This window comes from Nerophis ophidion, linkage group LG26, assembly GCF_033978795.1.
Source record: "Nerophis ophidion isolate RoL-2023_Sa linkage group LG26, RoL_Noph_v1.0, whole genome shotgun sequence".
In the NCBI taxonomy this organism is placed as follows: domain Eukaryota; kingdom Metazoa; phylum Chordata; class Actinopteri; order Syngnathiformes; family Syngnathidae; genus Nerophis; species Nerophis ophidion.
In genome coordinates this window covers 36364772-36384771 of record NC_084636.1, presented here as the reverse complement: position 1 = coordinate 36384771, position 20000 = coordinate 36364772, and the positions used below count along the sequence as shown (strand labels likewise).

The window sequence follows — 20000 nt, the reverse complement described above, 5'->3', positions numbered from 1 at the left end:
CCCGTATCCTTCTTGGCCTCCTCCCGTATCCTTCTTGGCCTCCTCCCGTATCCTTCATGGCCTCCTCCCGTATCCTTCATGGCCTCCTCCCGTATCCTTCATGGCCTCCTCCCGTATCCTTCATGGCCTCCTCCCGTATCCTTCTTGGCCTCCTCCTGTATCCTTCTTGGCCTCCTCCTGTATCCTTCATGGCCTCCTCCTGTATCCTTCATGGCCTCCTCCTGTATCCTTCTTGGCCTCCTCCTGTATCCTTCTTGGCCTCCTCCTGTATCCTTCATGGCCTCCTCCTGTATCCTTCTTGGCCTCCTCCTGTATCCTTCTTGGCCTCCTCCTGTATCCTTCATGGCCTCCTCCTGTATCCTTCTTGGCCTCCTCCTGTATCCTTTTTGGCCTCCTCCTGTATCCTTCTTGGCCTCCTCCTGTATCCTTCTTGGCCTCCTCCTGTATCCTTTTTGGCCTCCTGCATCCTTCATGGCCTCCTCCTGTATCCTTCTTGGCCTCCTCCTGCATCCTTCTTGGCCTCCTCCTGTATCCTTCTTGGCCTCCTCCTGTATCCTTCATGGCCTCCTCCTGTATCCTTCTTGGCCTCCTCCTGTATCCTTCATGGCCTCCTCCTGTATCCTTCATGGCCTCCTCCCGTATCCTTCTTGGCCTCCTCCCGTATCCTTCTTGGCCTCCTCCCGTATCCTTCTTGGCCTCCTCCCGTATCCTTCTTGGCCTCCTCCCGTATCCTTCTTGGCCTCCTCCCGTATCCTTCTTGGCCTCCTCCCGTATCCTTCTTGGCCTCCTCCCGTATCCTTCTTGGCCTCCTCCCGTATCCTTCATGGCCTCCTCCCGTATCCTTCATGGCCTCCTCCCGTATCCTTCATGGCCTCCTCCCGTATCCTTCATGGCCTCCTCCCGTATCCTTCATGGCCTCCTCCTGTATCCTTCTTGGCCTCCTCCTGTATCCTTCTTGGCCTCCTCCTGTATCCTTCATGGCCTCCTCCTGTATCCTTCATGGCCTCCTCCTGTATCCTTCTTGGCCTCCTCCCGTATCCTTCTTGGCCTCCTCCCGTATCCTTCTTGGCCTCCTCCCGTATCCTTCTTGGCCTCCTCCCGTATCCTTCATGGCCTCCTCCCGTATCCTTCATGGCCTCCTCCCGTATCCTTCATGGCCTCCTCCCGTATCCTTCATGGCCTCCTCCCGTATCCTTCATGGCCTCCTCCTGTATCCTTCTTGGCCTCCTCCTGTATCCTTCTTGGCCTCCTCCTGTATCCTTCTTGGCCTCCTCCTGTATCCTTCTTGGCCTCCTCCTGTATCCTTCTTGGCCTCCTCCTGTATCCTTCTTGGCCTCCCGTATCACAACATTCTCTGCACACCACCCCTCGTAACTGGGAGAAAAAAATATAAATATATCTTTTTTTGTTTTGTTTTTAAATATTCAGACATCAAACAAAAGTCCAACAAAGGCCCTTTTTTTTTTACACTGCAGCAAACTTTGGTGCTGGAGCAGATTCAGTTGTTCCTTTGTATCAATTGAAGCATCGCCACTGTATCATGATACTACACACAAGTATTGCAGTACTCTATGTAGGGGCGGGTACCTTTTCACATTTGAGTCAATACGGGTATAATTATTGGTACTTTTTTGTCATGAAATCTTATTTGTGTAACATTTATAACAACTTTGCAGTCCACTTGTGTCTTACACCTTTGAGTCTCATTTGCAAGTTTTATAAATTAGAACTTGCATGTAGTCGCAAAACCAAGACACTAGATGGTCATAAAGTAGTCTTTGCCATTAAGTTGAATGGAAAGGTAATTTGTTGCCGTCACACTTAAAAAGTACTTTAAAATTAGTTTCCAGTATAATACGTCCAAGTACAGACATGCAAAAAGACTGATGGGTCGCCACCCAAGCCTTGAACAAATATTTACAATGCAAACTAAAGTTGAGACCTGCAATGGAGTGGCATCATACCGTGGGATGAAGTGGTGAAGGTGTGGTTATGGGGGAGTGTGTGTGCGTAGTAGTAGTAGTAGTAGTTGTCCATGGGTGTGTGTTCTGTCCATAAGCCTCGTGGGACAGAGTGAACTTCCCAGGTGTGTTTTAAAGAAGGGGAAAAGGATTCTAGAACGTCTTTCGCTCAAATGAGGAAGGAGAATTAATTATTGTGGTTCCGCTGCTTTGTCTGTTCTGGCTCCTAAATTGATCACAGTTTTGCCTTGCAGAGCGGAAAGCTTCTCCGAGATGTTATCCAACGTGCGTTTCAACTCAGAAATGGCCCAAAAGTCTGAGTGCCCCCGCTCTGCCCCGCCCCTCCATCAGGAAGGGCGGTCCCTGGGCTCCTTGAATGACTGCAATCATCTTCCAGAGCAGCGGCCGGTCAAATGGCGCAGGTTTCAAACAGAAACATCTTCAATGGTGAGAATCTTTTTGTTGAGTCCTACAAAGCATTCATAGTGTAAGTATTGTACTTATTACACACCAGCATTCATAGCGTAAGTATTGTAGTTATTACACACCAGCATTCATAGCGTAAGTATTGTACTTATTACACACCAGCATTCATAACGTAAGTATTGTAGTTATTACACACCAGCATTCATAGCGTAAGTATTGTACTTATTACACACCAGCATTCATAACGTAAGTATTGTAGTTATTACACACCAGCTCTTTGGTCCTAACATGCATCCCAGTTTCAGCTTTTTACTAACATTTGGAGGCGTTGAAGTCGCCATGTAAAATTGCTAATGCTAATCAGTAGCATGCATATGCAATATCCAATGTAAATTAGCCTCCAGCTAGTGCGTTTTGAAAAAGAAATGCTTGCTTTGTTGGCAAGTAAACATTACTTAGAGGCAGTTTGCTTTCAATATCTGTTTGCTGGCTAACTTCTTAAAGCACGTCACACAAATCTTTTTATTCTTTTTGTTTTTATTTCAGCTTGTTCAACTGCTGATGGAGGCATCGGTCACATTTGTCAATATAAACAAGTAGCAAATAATTATAGATGCATATTACTTACACATACTAAGTTTCCCAGACAGTATTAGAATGTACTCGGTAACAAATGTGTCCGCATTTTCAACTTAACTGAACATTGCAGTGTAAAGCAGCACATTTGTCAATATAAACAAGTGTCAAATATCCATAGTTGCATATTACTTACACGTACAAAGTCTCCAAGGCAGTATTAGAAAGTGTCCAGTAACAAATGTGTCCGCGTCATTCAACTTAACTGAACAACATTGCAGTGCAAAATAGCACATCTGTCAATATAAACAAGTATTAAAGAATTATAGTTGCATATTGCTTACACGTACAAAGTCTCCAAGGCTGAAGTGTGTTAGAAAGTATCCAGTAACAAACGTGTCCGCATCATTCAACTTAATTGAACAACATTGCAGTGTGAAACAACAATTTGTCAATATAAACAAGTATCAAATATCCATAGTTGCTTACGACTTACATATACAAAGTCTCCAGGGCAGTATTAGAAAGTATCCAGTAACAAACGTGTCCGCGTCATTCAACTTAATTGAACAACATTGCAGTGTGAAACAACAATTTGTCAATATAAACAAGTATCAAATATCCATAGTTGCTTACGACTTACACATACAAAGTCTCCAGGGCAGTATTAGAAAGTATCCAGTAACAAACGTGTCCGCATCATTCAACTTAATTGAATGATAATGCGGTGTAAAACAGCACATTTGTCGATATAAACAAGTATCAAATATTTATAGTTGCATAACACTAACATGTACAAAGTCTCCAAAGCAGTATTAGAAAGTATTCAGTAACAAACGTGTCCGCGTCATTCAACTGACACAACATTGCAGTGTAAAACAGCACATTTGTCAACATAAACAACTGTCAAATAATTATAGTTGCATATTACTTACACATACAAAGTTTCCAAGGCAGTATTAGAAAATATCCAGTAACAAACGTGTCCGCGTCATTCAACTTAATTCAACAACATTGCAATGTAAAACAGCACTTATTTCAATATAAACAAGTATCAAATATTCATAGTTGCATATTACTTACATATAAATAGTCTCCAAGGCAGAAGTGTGCTAGAAAATATCCAGTAACCAATGTGTCCGCATCATTCAACTTAATTGAACAACATTACGGTGTAAAACAGCACATCTGTCAATATAAACAAGTGTCAAATATTTATAGTTGCATATTACTTACATGTACAAAGTCTCCAGGGCAGTATTAGAAAGTATTCAGTAACAAACGTGTCTGCATCATTCAACTTAATTGAATGATAATGCGGTGTAAAACATCACATTTGTCAATATAAACAAGTGTTGAACAATTATAGTTGCATATTACTTACTTAGACTTAGACACACTTTAATGATCCATAAGGGAAATTGTTCCACGCACAAAGTCTCTAAGGCAGTATTAGAAAGTATCCAGTAACAAACGTGTCTGCATCATTCAACTTAATTGAATGATAATGCGGTGTAAAACAGCACATTTGTCAATATAAACAAGTATCAATTATAGTTGCATATTACTCACACATACAAAGTTTCCAAGGCAGTATTAGAAAATATCCAGTAACAAACGTGTCCGCGTCATTCAACTTAATTCAACAACATTGCAGTGTAAAACAGCACTTATTTCAATATAAACAAGTATCAAATATCCATAGTTGCATATTACTTACATATAAATAGTCTCCAAGGCAGAAGTGTGTTAGAAAATATCCTGTAACCAACGTGTCCGCATCATTCAACTTAATTGAACAACATTACGGTGTAAAACAGCACATTTGTCAATACAAACAAGTGTCAAATATTTATAGTTGCATAACACTAACATGTACAAAGTCTCCAAAGCAGTATTAGAAAGTATTCAGTAACAAACGTGTCCGCGTCATTCAACTTACACAACATTGCAGTGGAAAACAGCACATTTGTCAACATAAACAACTGCCAAATAATTATAGTTGCATATTACTTAGTCTCCAAGGCAGTATTAGAAAGTATCCAGTAACAAACGTGTCTGCATCATTCAACTTAATTGAATGATAATGCGGTGTAAAACTGCACATTTGTCAATATAAACAAGTGTTGAACAATTATAGCTGCATGCTACTTACTTAGACTTAGACACATTTTAATGATCCATAAGGGAAATTGTTCCACACACAAAGTCTTTAAGCCAGTATTATAAAGTATCCAGTAACAAACGTGTCTGCATCATTCAACTTAATTGAATGATAATGCGGTGTAAAACAGCACATTTGTCAATATAAAGAAGTATCAATTATAGTTGCATATTACTTACACATACAAAGTTTCCAAGGCAGTATTAGAAAGTGTCCAGTAACAAACGTGTCCGCATCATTCAACTTAATTCAACAACATTGTGTCAGCCTTTCCCCTGACAGTTGGTTTATGTTTTAGTTTTTTCCTCTACATGTGTCTGTTTCCTCTGTGTTCAGTATTTCCTGTCCTTAGTTCCTGTCTAGTGCTTTTATTTTGTCAGCTTCCTGTCTTGTTCCCTGAGTGCAGTGTTCTTCCTCAGCTGCAGCTGATTGGCACCTGGCCACACCTGTTGCCAATCAGCCCGCTCCTATTTGTACTTGCTGTGTCTTGTGTCAGTTGCTGGATCATTGTGTTGTCATTTGTATTGTCGTTGCCACATGTCGCTCTTGTTGTGTCGTTTTGTTACAGCTACTTCCTGTCGTGCTACATTTTGTCCTGGTCGTCGTAGCGGTAAGCTGTTTCTGTTAGCATTAGCCATTTCCAGTTTTTCCTGTTTGCTACCCGCTAGCTTCCACGCTTTTTTGTTTCTTGCTAGCTTCTATGCTAAAGACCCTTAGTTTGTTATTCCGCCCACGTGCGCGCTTTTTGTTTGTACCCTTTTGGTTTTGTTTTTGTCTTAGTATTTAATTGAATCATGTTTACTTACCACATGCCCGCCTCCTTCTCCGCATCTTGGGGTTCGACATCAAATAACTGTGACACATTGCAGTGTATAACAGCACTTATTTCAATATAGACACGTATCAAATTTTCATAGTTGCATATTACTTACACGTACATAGTCTCCAAGGGAGAAGCGCGCTAGAAAATATCCAGTAACAAACGTGTCCGCATCATTCAACTTACCGTATTTCCTTGAATAGTGTGCGCCTGCCTTGAATTAATGCCGGATCAAACTCGCTTCGCGAAATAATTAGCGCGTGCTTAGTATTATCCGCCTTGTCAAACTTGTGACGTCATGAGTGACACTTCCTCTGTCGTCATTTTCAAAATGGAGAAAGCTGATTTCAATACCGGTCATTTGAAATCGCATAAAGGGAAGAAGATTAAGAGCTATTCAGTAGGATTTAAGGTCCAAGCTTACATCACACTCAAAGTTTTACTGCATACCTTTGGTAAGTGCCGGAGTGAGAAGAGGTTTTAAAAAAAATAGCGCATGCTTACTTTTACCGCATGCCTTTGGTAAGCGCAGGACTGACAATAGGTTTTAAATTAATTAGCGACCCGGCGGCAATTCAAGGAGATATGGTATTTGAACAACTTTGCGGTGTAAAACAGCACACTTGTCAATATAAAGAAGTACCAAATAATTCTAGTTGCATATTACTTACACATTCCAAGTTTCCCAGGTAGTATGAGAATGTACGCAGTAACAAACGTGTCCACGTCATTCAACTTACTTGAACAACATTGCAGTGTCAGACAGCACACGTCGCAATATAAACAAGTACCAAATAATCAAAGATGCATATTACTTACATGTCCAAAGTCTGGAAGGCAGAAGTGGGTTAGAAAGTGTCCAGTAACAAACGTGTCCGCGTCATTCTGCCAAACAGATAAAAATGTCCACTGCATGTCAACTTAAACACAGCATAGTTCCATTCCAGATGGTTGATAATAAACAGGTTACCTTTTCAAACATTCCACACTACAAAATCATACAACGACGAATGATATCGTAGCGGATCGTTGTCAGTATTGGCCAGTACTCTATTTGTATTGCAGTTAGTAAAGTTGGGAAAGTTTCCTCCAAGTGAAAGCAGAACAGGATTGGTTCTGAAAGGAAAGGGGAGGGGCCGTACTCCACTGGAAACTGTGCGATAAAGAGGGGGGGGGGGGGTTCCTGCCGCTCTCCAGACGGTGTAGGCGGAGGTCAAAGGTCAGTGTCGCTGCGTAGCCACTTCTGCAAACAGCTCATTAGCGAGTCGGCGCTGCGGCCGTAGACGACCCCCGGGGGAGCAGGGGTCACACTCGCTACCTGCTCCGCTTGTTTAGGGGCTCCTCAGGGACCCCCCCCCCCCCCCCACCCCCGCTCATGTTTAATTAATAATTAACTGGCGACAAGAGCGCTGCCGGCAGGAAACATGAAGTTTGTGGGACGGGCGGGCGTCATCTTTGCCGCCAATTGGAGGCGAGCAAAGAAGTGTGATCTCTCACACGTGCGGGCGCCGCTAACCAAGCTGTCAGAGGGATAAACTGCACGCCGTCACGCCGACAAGCAGCCGCAAACGAGGCGGCAATTACCACAAATACCTGCCCGGCCGCCACTGACGTCTTTATTGCGCCTGTCTCTGTGGGGGGGGGGGGCGGGGCCTGTCTGAAGGTCAACGCCGGCGAAGAGCTGCCCCGACCCGGCGACCCCGCGGGTCCCGCTTGACAAGTCTATCTTTGGACGGAGGACGGGCTGACAGGAGGAGACTGGCAGGTAGACCCAGGTCACCTGCCCGCTGGGACACTTTATTAGGGACGCTCCCCGACTGCCAACAGGAAGTCCTCACATTTTAACGGAAGAAAAAAACACCTCAAATTCACCTTTTTTCTCACAATATTACTGGAAAAATGATGTTTCCGTTTTACATAATAAATAAAGTACTATCTAATGTAATATATCTACATTGCCGTACTGTAAATGCACTTTTATCGTTACAGTAAAAATCCTATTCCCTTTAAAATACCGGTATATTTTATCGATAATCCGTATGAAAATTGGTATTTAGTACATAGTTGCTGTAAATAAGACAATAAAATAAAAAATGTTTTTTTTTTTATTACTGTAAAATTTTCCAGGGTCTTTTTCACAGAATGACTGTAAATTAAAAAAAATGTTTCACTAATATTCTGGTGATTGAGCAACCAAGTAGTTTTTTTTACAGAAAATATAGTTTTTAATTTTTACGGTGCATTACTGTAAATGAAAAAAAAAACAGTATCACTTTTACTTTTACAGTAAAAATTTGGTGACTTAGCCGTACATTTCATATTCCCTTTTTAAAAATCAGTATATTTTATTGACATTTCATATCAATATTGGGATTCAGTACTTTATGTAGTTACTGTCAATACAAAAAATAATAGTATAAAAACGTTTTCTTATTACTTTAAAATTTTATAGGGTCTTTTTCACAAAATGACACTTTAAATAGCGTGGAGGGCCACATTAAATGACATGGTTGGCCAAGTTATATGACATAACAGGCCACTTTAAATGATATGATGAGGCCATATTAAATAACATGGTGGGCCAAATTTAATGACATAGCAGGCCACTTTAAATGATGTGGAGGGCCAATTTTAAATGATATGATGGCCCAATTTTAATGACATAGCAGGCCACTTTAATCACGTGGAGGGTCAGTTTTAAATGATATGATGAGGCCAGGTTAAATGACATGGTAGCCCAATTTTAATGACATAGCAGGCCACTTAAATAATGTGGAGGGCCAGATAAATGACATAGCAGGCCCATTTAAATGACGTGGAGGGCCAAATTAAATGAAATGATGGGCCATTTTAAATGAACTAGCAGGCCAAATTAAATGTTGTGGAGGGCCATTTTAAATGAAATGATGAGGTCACATTAATGATATGGTGGGCCAATTTAAATGACATAGCGAGCCACATTAAATAACGTGGCAGGCCAAATTAAATTACATAACGGGCCACTTTAAATGATGTGGCGGGCCAAAATAATTGACATAGCAGGCCATTTAAATGATGTTGCGGGACATTTTAAATAACATAACAGGCCAAATTAAATGATGTGGCGGGCCACTTTAAATGACATAGCAGGCAAATTTAAATGATGTGGAGGGCCAATTTAAATGACATAGCAGGCCAAGTTAAATGATGCGGAGGGCCAAATTAAATTATGTGGAGGGCCAAATTTAATTACATGATGGGCCAATTTAAATGACATGACTTGTTGGGCCAATTTAGATGACATAGTGGGCCACTTTAAAAGATGTGGAGGGCCACTCTAAATGGTGTGGAGGGCCAATTTAAATGACATAGCAGGCCAATTTAAATAATGTGGAGGGCCAAATTAAATGATTGCGCGTCACGTTAAATGACATGGAGGGCCACTTTAAATGTCATAGCGCACCACATTGAATGACATGATGGGCCACTTTAAATGAGATGGTGGGCCAAATTAAATAACATAGTGGGCCACATTTAATGATGTGGAGGGCCACTTTAAAAGATGTGTAGGGCCAAATTAAATGTCATAGCGCACCACATTAAATGACATGATGGGCCACTTTAAATGAGATGGTGGGCCAAATTAAATAACATAGTGGGCCACATTTAATGATGTGGAGGGCCACTTTAAAAGATGTGTAGGGCCAAATTAAATGTCATAGCGCAGCACATTAAATGTCATAGCGCACCACGTTAAATGACATGGAGGGCCACTTTAAATGACGTGGAGGGCCAAATTAAATGTCATAGCGCACCACATTAAATGACATAGTGGGCCACTTTAAATGATGTGGAGGGCCACATTAAATGACGTGAAGGGCCAAATGAAATGGGGTGGAGGGCCAGAAGTGTCCCCTGGGCTTCGAGTGGGACACAATGCTGTGGAGTCAAGTACATCATCATCAGCATGTTTCTTACTCTGTCTTCTTGGCCCTGCCCACTCCTGCTGCGTGCTGATTGGCTCCCAGAACTAAAGGACATGGCTGGTCTTCCCACCGTGGCCCCACATGGGGGGCCCCACATGGGGGGCCCCACATGAGTCCAGCATCATTCAGTCACATGACGGCTGTATCTACATGTGACATCATCAGACCCCAGCAGGCAGTCAGCAGCACAACATGAAAGGTCGTGACCCCGGCGCTGCAGGCCCACCACCCGAGACCTTGACCGCCATGGAGCGTGTGATGACATCATCCAAGTCAACATGCACGCGGGCAGAGGGGGTGGGGGCATAGGGGGCACAAGGGGGGGGGGAGGGGGGGGCAGCACGACTCATGCCAACATCACTCACCCTCTATTGATGATGATGATGATGATGATGATGCCCCGCCCACACTGGCCTAACTGGACCCTTCACAAGGTCCACGCCCACCAGGGGGACCAGAGGGAGGGGGGGCTGCTCGCATCTCCCAGCAGGGCCCCTGAGCCCCCCCCCCCCCCCCCCCCCATGCAGGGGTCAGAAGTCAACTCACGTGACAAACTGACTCTCTACCTCTATATGTTTATGTACCTGACTATATTACCAAAGTAAGAGCATGTACCAGACAGTATTACCAAAGTAAAAGCATGTACCAGACTCTATTACCAAAGTAAGAGCATGTACTAGACTATATTACCAAAGTAAGAGCATGTACCAGACATTATTACCAAAATAAGAGTATATAGGAGACTAAGAGCATGTAGAGTTGAATATACTATGATGCAGTACTGTAGACTTTCACTACTACTACTGTACTATTAGTGTGTTACTGGTGAGCATGCTACCTGTTAGCATCTCAGCTGGACTTTGACTTTCCAGCACTGGAGTGAAACAGCTTTTATTTTGGTTGTGTGACGTGACTTCCTGTCTGTATTCTTCTTCTCTGAGCGCCGTTGTGGACACTGTGGCGGTGACTTTGAAGCGGAGACGGATGAGCGCTAACGAGGGTCCGGAGCGCCTCCGGGGGGAAGGCGGCAGGCGGCTCCGAGGGCCCAGCCGGGGCCCCTAATAGGACGGGAGGATGCTCGGCCTCAATTTGCATGTGAAAAAGCTGAAAACGCCGAGGGCAGCTTTGGATGAGAAGAAAACAGAGGAGGAGGAAGCGGCGTCTTTAAGAATATGAAGGCGTGGAAAACGCTGCCTTCAGGTGCGACGCTAATTAACAGGAAAGTTTTTGTCTGAGAAGAAGAAGAAGGAGAAGGAGAAGGAGAAGAAGAAGGAGAAGAAGAAGGAGAAGAAGATCTCAGGGCGAGAGGGAGCGCTTACGTTCCAAACTCCCCAAAGATTCCCTTCAAAGGCGCTTAAACGCATCAGAAGTCAGCAAATAATAATAAGAGGAAGGCCTCGGCGCTGCGGGCCGCCGTGAAGGAAGCAAGGAAGGAAGGAAGGAAGGAAGCAAGGAAGGATGCTGCACTTAACACTTCCGTGCCACTGCAAGCATCCTGTTCGTTTTCAATGGCCTTTGCTTTTCAACAACAGCCTGCAGTCGTCCCTTTGCTTGGTTGGGGCCAATTAAGCAGTGTTGCAACCTGCCAATTCATTTTATAGGGCCCATAACATCATTTTATATGGCCCGTCACATCATTTTATATGGCCTGCCAAATCATTTTATTCGGCCTGCCACTTCATTTTAAATGGCCCATAACATCATTTTACATGGCCCATAACATCATTTTATATGACCTGCCACTTCATTTTATATGGCCCGTCACTTTATTATACATGGCCAATAACATAATTTTATATATCGACCGTCACATCATTTTATATAACCTGCCACTTCGTTTTATATAACCTGCCACATCATTTTACATGACCCACCAAATCATTTTATATGGCCCATAACATCATTTTATATGGTCCATTCCATATTTTATATGGACCGTCACATCATTTTATATTTCCCATAACATCATTTTATATGACCTGCCACATCATTTTATTTGGCCCATAACATCATTTTATATGGACCGTCACATCATTTTATATGACCTGCCAAATCATTTTATATGGCCCATAACATCATTTTATATGGTCCATTCCATATTTTATATGACCTGCCACAACATTTTAGATGACCCGTCATGTCATTTCATATGGCCCGCCACATCATTGTATATGGTCCTTCACATCATTTTATATGACCCATAACATCATTTTATATGGCCCGCCACATCATTTTATATGGCCCATAACATCATTTTATATGGACCGCCACATATCACCTGCCGCTTATTTTTACATGGCCCGTCACATCGTTTTATATGACCTTGCCACATCATTTTATATAGCCCATAGCATAATTGTATATGACCCACAACATAGTTTTATATGGCCCATAACATAATTCATTTTAAATGGCCCGTCACATAATTTTATATATCCCATAGCAAAATTATATATGGCCCGTTACATAGTTTTATATGGCCCATAACATCATTTTAAATGGCCCGGCACTTCATTTTAAATGGCCCGTCACATCATTTTATATGGCCCATAGCATCATTTTATATGGCCCGTCATATCATTTTATATGGCCTGTCACGTCATTTTATATGGCCTGTCACATCATTTTACATGACCCACCAAATCATTTTATATGGCCCATAACATCATTTTATATGGCCTGTCACATCATTTTATATGGCCCATTACATAGTTTTATATGGCCCATTACATAATTTCAAGTGGCCCAAAACATTTTATATGTACCGTCACATCATTTTAAATGGCCTGCCACACCCGCCAATTCTTTTACCAAACTTCAGTTTTGTCTAAGATGGCAACATTTATTCCATTAAACTACATGTGTGTCATTAAAGTGTCTGCTTGCTATAAATGTGTGTTTGACTGACGTCCACCTGACTGTACAAAGTAAACATGTATTCTTTTATTTACTGGGGACAAAAGTCTGGTGCAGTTTCTGGGTCAAAACAACAACCTTACGGAAAAAGAATGTCAGCTCAGTCGCCAAAATTTTACCAATAAAAAACGACAACTGTGGTATAATTTTTGTATTCCCAGTAATACGCCGCAAAAACAACAATAGTAGATTTTACAGTAAAAAAGCTCTGTACCAGAATTTTACCGTAAAAAAAAATCCGAACTGTGTTAGTGTTTTTACACGTACATTAAATCACCGTGAAAACAACAACCTTAGATGTTATCGTAAAAAAATAAAAAAAATAAAAATTCTGTCACCAGAATTTTACTGTAAAAAAACAGTAGTACTTCACAGTTCACATGCAGAGTGTATGCTGTAAAACTATTGTATTTTTATGATCAAATTCTGGCAACGTCTTCTAGTAAAAACATGTATTTTTTTATTTGTTTTCTATGTCCAGTAAAAAGCAGCCTAATATTTCCAGTACGGGATGTGAACATGTCCGAAAAGGAGCAGGAAGAAGCAGTTTGTTCACTTCTACACACTTCCTCAAGCACTTCTTACACATCCTTCACTTCCTGGACTCAGTCTGTTACACAAATGTCAAACATTTCTTCAAGAAGTCTGTAAAGTTGACATGAATCCATGTTCATTAATAAACTGTGATTGACATCATTTACTGAATATGATGATCGATTACGTCTTATTTGTTATTAGATTCAAGATGTTTGTTATTAGATTCAAGATGTTCATCAGGATTCACTTGGGTCAAAGGTCACAGGATTTTTCTTCTCTGACAAAAACAAACTTGACTGAGATGAATTATTTTAAAATGATTATAATTTAAAATAACAGATACAAGTATTTTTCATGAGCATGTGTTCAGTGAACAAGAAGTTATTTAATACAGTGGTTCTCAAATGGGGTTACGCGTACCCCTGGAGGTACTTGAAGGTATGACAAGGGGTACGTGGGATTTTTTAAACTATTCTAAAAACAGCAACAATTCAAATATCCATCCATCCATTTTCTACCGCTTATTCCCTTTTTGGGGTCGCGGGGGGCGCTGGCCCCTATCTCAGCTACAATCGGGCAGAAGGCAGGGTACACCCTGGACAAGTCGCCACCTCATCGCAGGGCCAAATATCCTTTATAAATATATTTATTAAATAATACTTCAAAAAATATGAATGTAAGTACATAAACTGTGACAAGAAATGCAACAATGCAATATTCAGTGTTGACAGACAGATTTTTTGTGGACATGTTCCATAAATATAATAATAATACTACTACTAATTATAAATAATAATAGATTTTATTTGTAAAAAAAAAAAAAAAAACACTTTACGTTGAGCAAACGACCTCAAAGTGCCACAGTGTAAAAAAATAGCAATAATAATAAAAAGATTAAAAAAATATATATATATATATGTGTATATATATATATATATATATATATATATATATATATATATATATATATATATATAAAACTAGAAACAGCCCAATAGCTAGAACCAGCATGTCTATAAAAAGGCTCTTTTTAAAAGATGGGTTTTTAAGCCTTTTTTAAAAAGCATCCACGTCAAATATTGACGTTAAAGATTTCTTTTTTTTGTGAAGAAATGTTTAGAAGTAAGTTGATGAATCCAGATGGATCTCTATTACAATCCCCAAAGAGGACACTTTAAGTTGATGATTACTTCTATGTGGAGAAATCTGCATTTATAATTAAATCACTTGTTTATTTTTCAACAAGTTTTTAGTTATTCTTTTATCTTTTGTTCCAACTAGTTGAAGAAAGACCACTACAATTGTGCAATATTTTGCACTGTTATACAGTTTAATAAATCAGAAAGTGATGACATAGTGCTGTATTTTACTTCTTTATCTCATTTTTTTCAACCAAAAATGTTTTGTTGTGATTAGGGGGTACTTGAATTAAAAAAATGTTCCCAAGAGTCCATCAGTGAAAAAAGTTTGAGAACCTCTGATTTAATGAACACGTTGCACGAACATGTTTGGCCTAATGGAGTTGCCGTAGTCCGGAAGTCATTTTACACTGCCTCTGAAATATCAATCTCTTGCTTTGTTGAGTCCTGCAAAGTGTTTCCCGGTAAGTATTAAAAGCTGTGTTAAACATCAGCTCTTTGATTGTTGTGTACATCCTACTTCTGCACTTATTGTTGTGTACATCCTACTTCTGCACTTATTGTCGTGTACATCCTACTTCTGCAGTTAATTGGCCTCTTTGGACATGTTGATATCTCCATATAAGAAGGACAATGCTAAGCGGTAGCATGTCTATGACAAATTCAATGTCAAATAGCATCGAGCTAGCGCCTTTGTTTCAATGCCTTGTTGGGATGCCAAATATAAGTTGTTTAATGTTGCATTGAAGTTATTTAAGTGTTGCATTGAAGTTATTTTATGTTGAATTCAAGTTAATTAGTGTTCCATTGAAGTTATTTATTGTTGCATTGAAGTTATTTACTGTTGCATTGAAGTTATTTAGTGTTGCATTGATGTTACTTAGTGTTGCATTGAAGTCATTTAGTGTTGCATTGAAGTTATTTAGTGTTGCATTGAAGTTATTTAGTGTTGCATTGAAGTTATTTAGTGTTGCATTGAAGTTATTTACTGTTGCATTGAAGTCATTTAGTGTTGCATTGAAGTTATTTACTGTTGCATTGAAGTTATGTACTGTTGCATTGAAGTCATTTAGTGTTGCATTGAAGTCATTTAGTGTTGCATTGAAGTTATTTAGCGTTCCATTAAAGTTGTGTACTGTTGAATTGAAGTTACTTAGTGTTGCATTGAAGTTATTTACTGTTGCATTGTAGTTATGTACTGTTGCATTGATGTTACTTAGTGTTGCATTGAAGTTATGTACTGTTGCATTGAAGTTATTTAGTGTTTTGTTGAAGTTATGTATTGCAATGAAGTTATTTAGTGTTACGTTGAAGTTATGTATTGTTACATTGAAGTTATGTACTGTTGCATTGAAGTTATTTACTGTTGCATAGAAGTTATTTTCTGTTGTTTTGAAGTTTAGTGTTACATTGAAGTTATGTACTGTTGCATTGAAGTTATTTACTGTTGCATAGAAGTTATTTTCTGTTGTTTTGAAGTTTAGTGTTACATTGAAGTTATGTATTGTTGCATTGAAGTTATTTACTGTTGTTTTGAAGTTATTTAGTGTTACATTGAAGTTATTTACCATTGTTTTGAAGTTATATAGTGTTACATTGAAGTTGTGTACTGTTGCATTGAAGTTATGTACTGTTGCATTGAAGTCATTTAGTGTTGCATTGAAGTTGTTTAGCGTTCCATTAAAGTTGTGTACTGTTGAATTTAAGTTACTTAGTGTTGCATTGAAGTTATTTAGTGTTGCATTGAAGTTATTTAGTGTTTTGTTGAAGTTATGTATTGCAATGAAGTTATTTAGTGTTGGAATGAAGTTATTTAAGTGTTGCAGTGAAGTTATTTTATGTTGAATTGAAGTTAATTAGTGTTCCATTGAAGTTATTTACTGTTGCATTGAAGTTATTTAGTGTTGCATTGAAGTTATGTACTGTTGCATTGAAGTCATTTACTGTTGCATTGAAGTTGTTTAGCGTTCCATTAAAGTTGTGTACTGTTGAATTTAAGTTATTTAGTGTTGCATTGAAGTTATTTACTGTTGCATTGTAGTTATGTACTGTTGCATTGATGTTACTTAGTGTTTTGTTGAAGTTATGTATTGCAATGAAGTTATTTAGTGTTACGTTGAAGTTATGTATTGTTACATTGAAGTTATGTACTGTTGCATTGAAGTTATTTATTGTTGCATTGAAGTTATTTACTGTTGCATTGAAGTTATTTATTGTTGCATTGAAGTTATTTACTGTTGTTTTGAAGTTATTTAGTGTTACATTGAAGTTATGTACTGTTGCATTGAAGTTGTTTAGTGTTGCATTGAAGTGAATTACTGTGATGAGTTGGCGACTTGTCCAGGGCGTACGCCGCCTTCCGCCCGATTGTTGCTGAGATAGGCTCCAGCGCCCCCGAAGGGAATAAGCGGTAGAAAATGGATGGATGGATGAATGAAGTTCATTATTATTGCATTGAAGTTATTTAGTGTTGCATTGAAGTCATATTGGCATTCTTTTATTAGTGTATGTCTCCTTTTACAGTAAACATCTTAAATGAGTTCAACAGGAGTCGGTATTGACAAAATGGATGTCATCATTTACTAAGAATTATTCATGATTTGATGCTCATAAATGTAACAGATTGAATATTTGTGGAGGCGTCATGTCTGAAGAGTGGTGATGACGTCATAGGAGGCCGACTGCTGTGTGATGTTTGATTTTTGAAAACCTTTATTTCAGAAGTAATATTACAGATGTTTATGAAAATAATCATATCCATATATTAAACACATTAACCAGAGAGTGTAACACGCAGACATAAGGAAAGAAGAGAAAACTGAATAAATGATAAATATGTGCCAGGGATAACGCTTGAAAAATGAAATGCGAAGCAAATAAATGTATCGAGCTACACATCATTTAATTTTCTAAATTGATTGTATTTTTTTTTCTTGCGGAACAAGGCATGACTTTTTGTGTTACGTTGTCATTATTAGTAAGTGAAATACATTTTTCAATTCATTCGCAAGTAAAAACACTATTTCATTCAATTAAAAAAACGATTGGCAACTAAAAAAAAAAACCCCCACAATTTTTCTGCAAGTAAAAAAGAAACAATTCTCAAATATAAAAACAATTGAATGCAATTAAAAAAAGATTGGCAATCATTAAATCAATTGAATTCAATTACAAAATGATTTGCAACCAAAAAAAATCCTGAATTTTCAGCAAGTAAAAAAAACAATTCACAAATATTAAAACATTTGTAGGCAAATGATAAAAAAAAGATTGGCGAGCATTAAAACCAATTTCTTCCATCAAAAAATGATTTGCAAGTAAAAACTATATTCCCCAAGTAAAAGATTTGCAACTAAAATGAATACATTTCTACAAATACAAAAAACGATTCACAAGTGTAAAAACAATGTTCTTTAATTAAAAAAAGGATTCGCAACTAAAACTATTTTCTGAAACTAAAAAAAACGATTTGGAAATAGAAAAATTATTTTATCCAAATGGATAAAAGATTGGCAAGTAATAAAATCATTTTCTTCAAATGAAAAAAAAAACGATTTGTAAGTAAAAAAATATTTTTTGAAGTGAAAAAAACAATTCCCAATTAAGTGTTCGGGTCTGTGGGACCTGTTTTAATGTTTTATTTTATGGCTTTTACACTTTTATGTAAAAATACTGAACAGATGTTTACCTTATCCCAATAAAACTCTGTTCAGTATTTTAACATGAAAGTGTTTGATTGTGAGGCATTAAAAGCCACAAAATAAAAAATGAAAAAGGGTCCCACAGACCGCACAACAGTAAATTAAGTAAAAACTAATTTGTAATGAAGCATTTCTTTATCTGCAAGTTATAAAACGATTCACAACTAAAAAAAATGTTCTGCAAGTAAAAAAACGGTTCCCAAGTATAAAAACAATCATCTTTATTTTAAAAAAAATAACGATTTACAAGTAAAAAAAAAAAAAAAAAAATCAATTATCTACAAGTTAAAATTTTTGTCAGTAATATTCCACCCTGCGCGATCCACACTCCTGCGTAATTGTCACTCCACAACCACAGGTGTCGCTGCTGAGTCACTTGAAGGCTTGTCCTGTCTGTTTGTCTTCCCAGCTGACAACAACAATACAACAACATGACATTATTAAATATTATACATGGTTTACAACAAGGGGTTGATCAAATCAATTTGTCAACTTACAGGTTGAGCAGGTTTCCTCTCTTTTTTGTCCCCCATTTTACTTCCCACCCTGCTTCCTGTTCTTTGTTATGTTTGGCGGATGGCACCATGCGCAAATAAAATCAACCATGACAGCTAAGATTGACTCAGCAGCACCACCTTTCCTGGTGGATTTCAAAATTACATGTACGCTTGACTTGTGCATCATTGATTTTATGCAAATCAATTTTTGATTGAAGAAAATTATTGTATTTACTGGCAAATTTTATTTTACTTGAATAAATGTTTTTTTTATACTAGTAAATCCTTTAGTTATTTAGTGAAAATACATTTTTACCTGCAAATTTTTTTTTAATGAAAGAAAATGGTTTTATTCCGTGCCAATCTTTTTTTCATTTGCATAAAATTGTTTTGTTACTTGCCAATCGTTTTTTTATTTGCAGAAAATATTTGTTTCTCTTGCCAATTGTTTTTTTTATTGAAGAAAATAGTTTTTTTTGCTTGCAAATAGTTTTTTAATATGAAAAATATTATTTTTACTCGGAAATATATATTTTTTTATAAAGTAAATATTTTTATTACTTGCCAATCTTTTTTTAATTTGCATAATATTGTTTTTGTATTTGCGAAAAAAAAATTTCACTCGCGGAAAAAACGTTTTTTTTACTTGCGAAACCTATTTTTGATTCAAGAAAAAAAATGTAACGTGTGAATCGTTTTCCCCTTTTTTACATTTGCAAATTATTTTTTTAATTGAGGAAGAAAATATGTTTTTTAACTTGGAAATTATTGATTTATTTAAAAAATGTTTTTATTATATATTGTTTTATTGTTTGTGCTTTGGCGCCATCTTTTGGACAAGTTTGCTCACTTCACTTGCTGCAGTCTCGTTCCATTTACCGACAGTGCTTTTTTTTTTTTCCAGTCTTCAAGCCGTCCATAGCGTTCCTACTCGTATGGATTCTTCATTCATCACTCCAAGCGACATTTGTAAGTTTTTCAATATAACTAAAACTGTCCATACCTACTCAACAGTCCCATGTCTGATGTCTGTACGAGTACTTTTAAGCATATTTGTACCTGCTATCGTAATATAATCAGGCTAGCGTTGTTAGCATCAAAACACATTTACGAGTGTCTATGTTAGTATTATTAACGTATTGTTTCACTTTCACAAATTTCTCAGTAAATTCACCAAAACGTCAAAGTGGAGTTATTGAGTCTGTTTAGCTGATTGGAGAGCTAGCTTCTGCAGCTACATGACTTCTGTTTTGTTTGATCAACCGTTTTACTGCCCTGCTACAGACACCGCTTGGAAG

At 38.3% G+C, this 20000-nt stretch overlaps 2 long non-coding RNA genes across 2 annotated transcripts in view; both read left to right on the top strand.

Moving 5' to 3' along the window:
* The window catches only part of LOC133543776 (uncharacterized), an 18137-nt gene extending 4685 nt beyond the window's left edge, over window positions 1-13452 (top strand). The window contains exons 2-3 of the long non-coding RNA XR_009804522.1: window positions 2216-2408; window positions 13310-13452. This is a non-coding gene — a long non-coding RNA (uncharacterized LOC133543776). The remainder of the gene's footprint in view (window positions 1-2215; window positions 2409-13309) is intronic.
* A 1437-nt stretch (window positions 13453-14889) lies between these two features.
* LOC133543363 (uncharacterized) overlaps window positions 14890-20000 on the top strand; it is a 106572-nt gene continuing 101461 nt past the window's right edge. The window contains exons 1-2 of the long non-coding RNA XR_009804360.1: window positions 14890-14968; window positions 19607-19671. This is a non-coding gene — a long non-coding RNA (uncharacterized LOC133543363). The remainder of the gene's footprint in view (window positions 14969-19606; window positions 19672-20000) is intronic.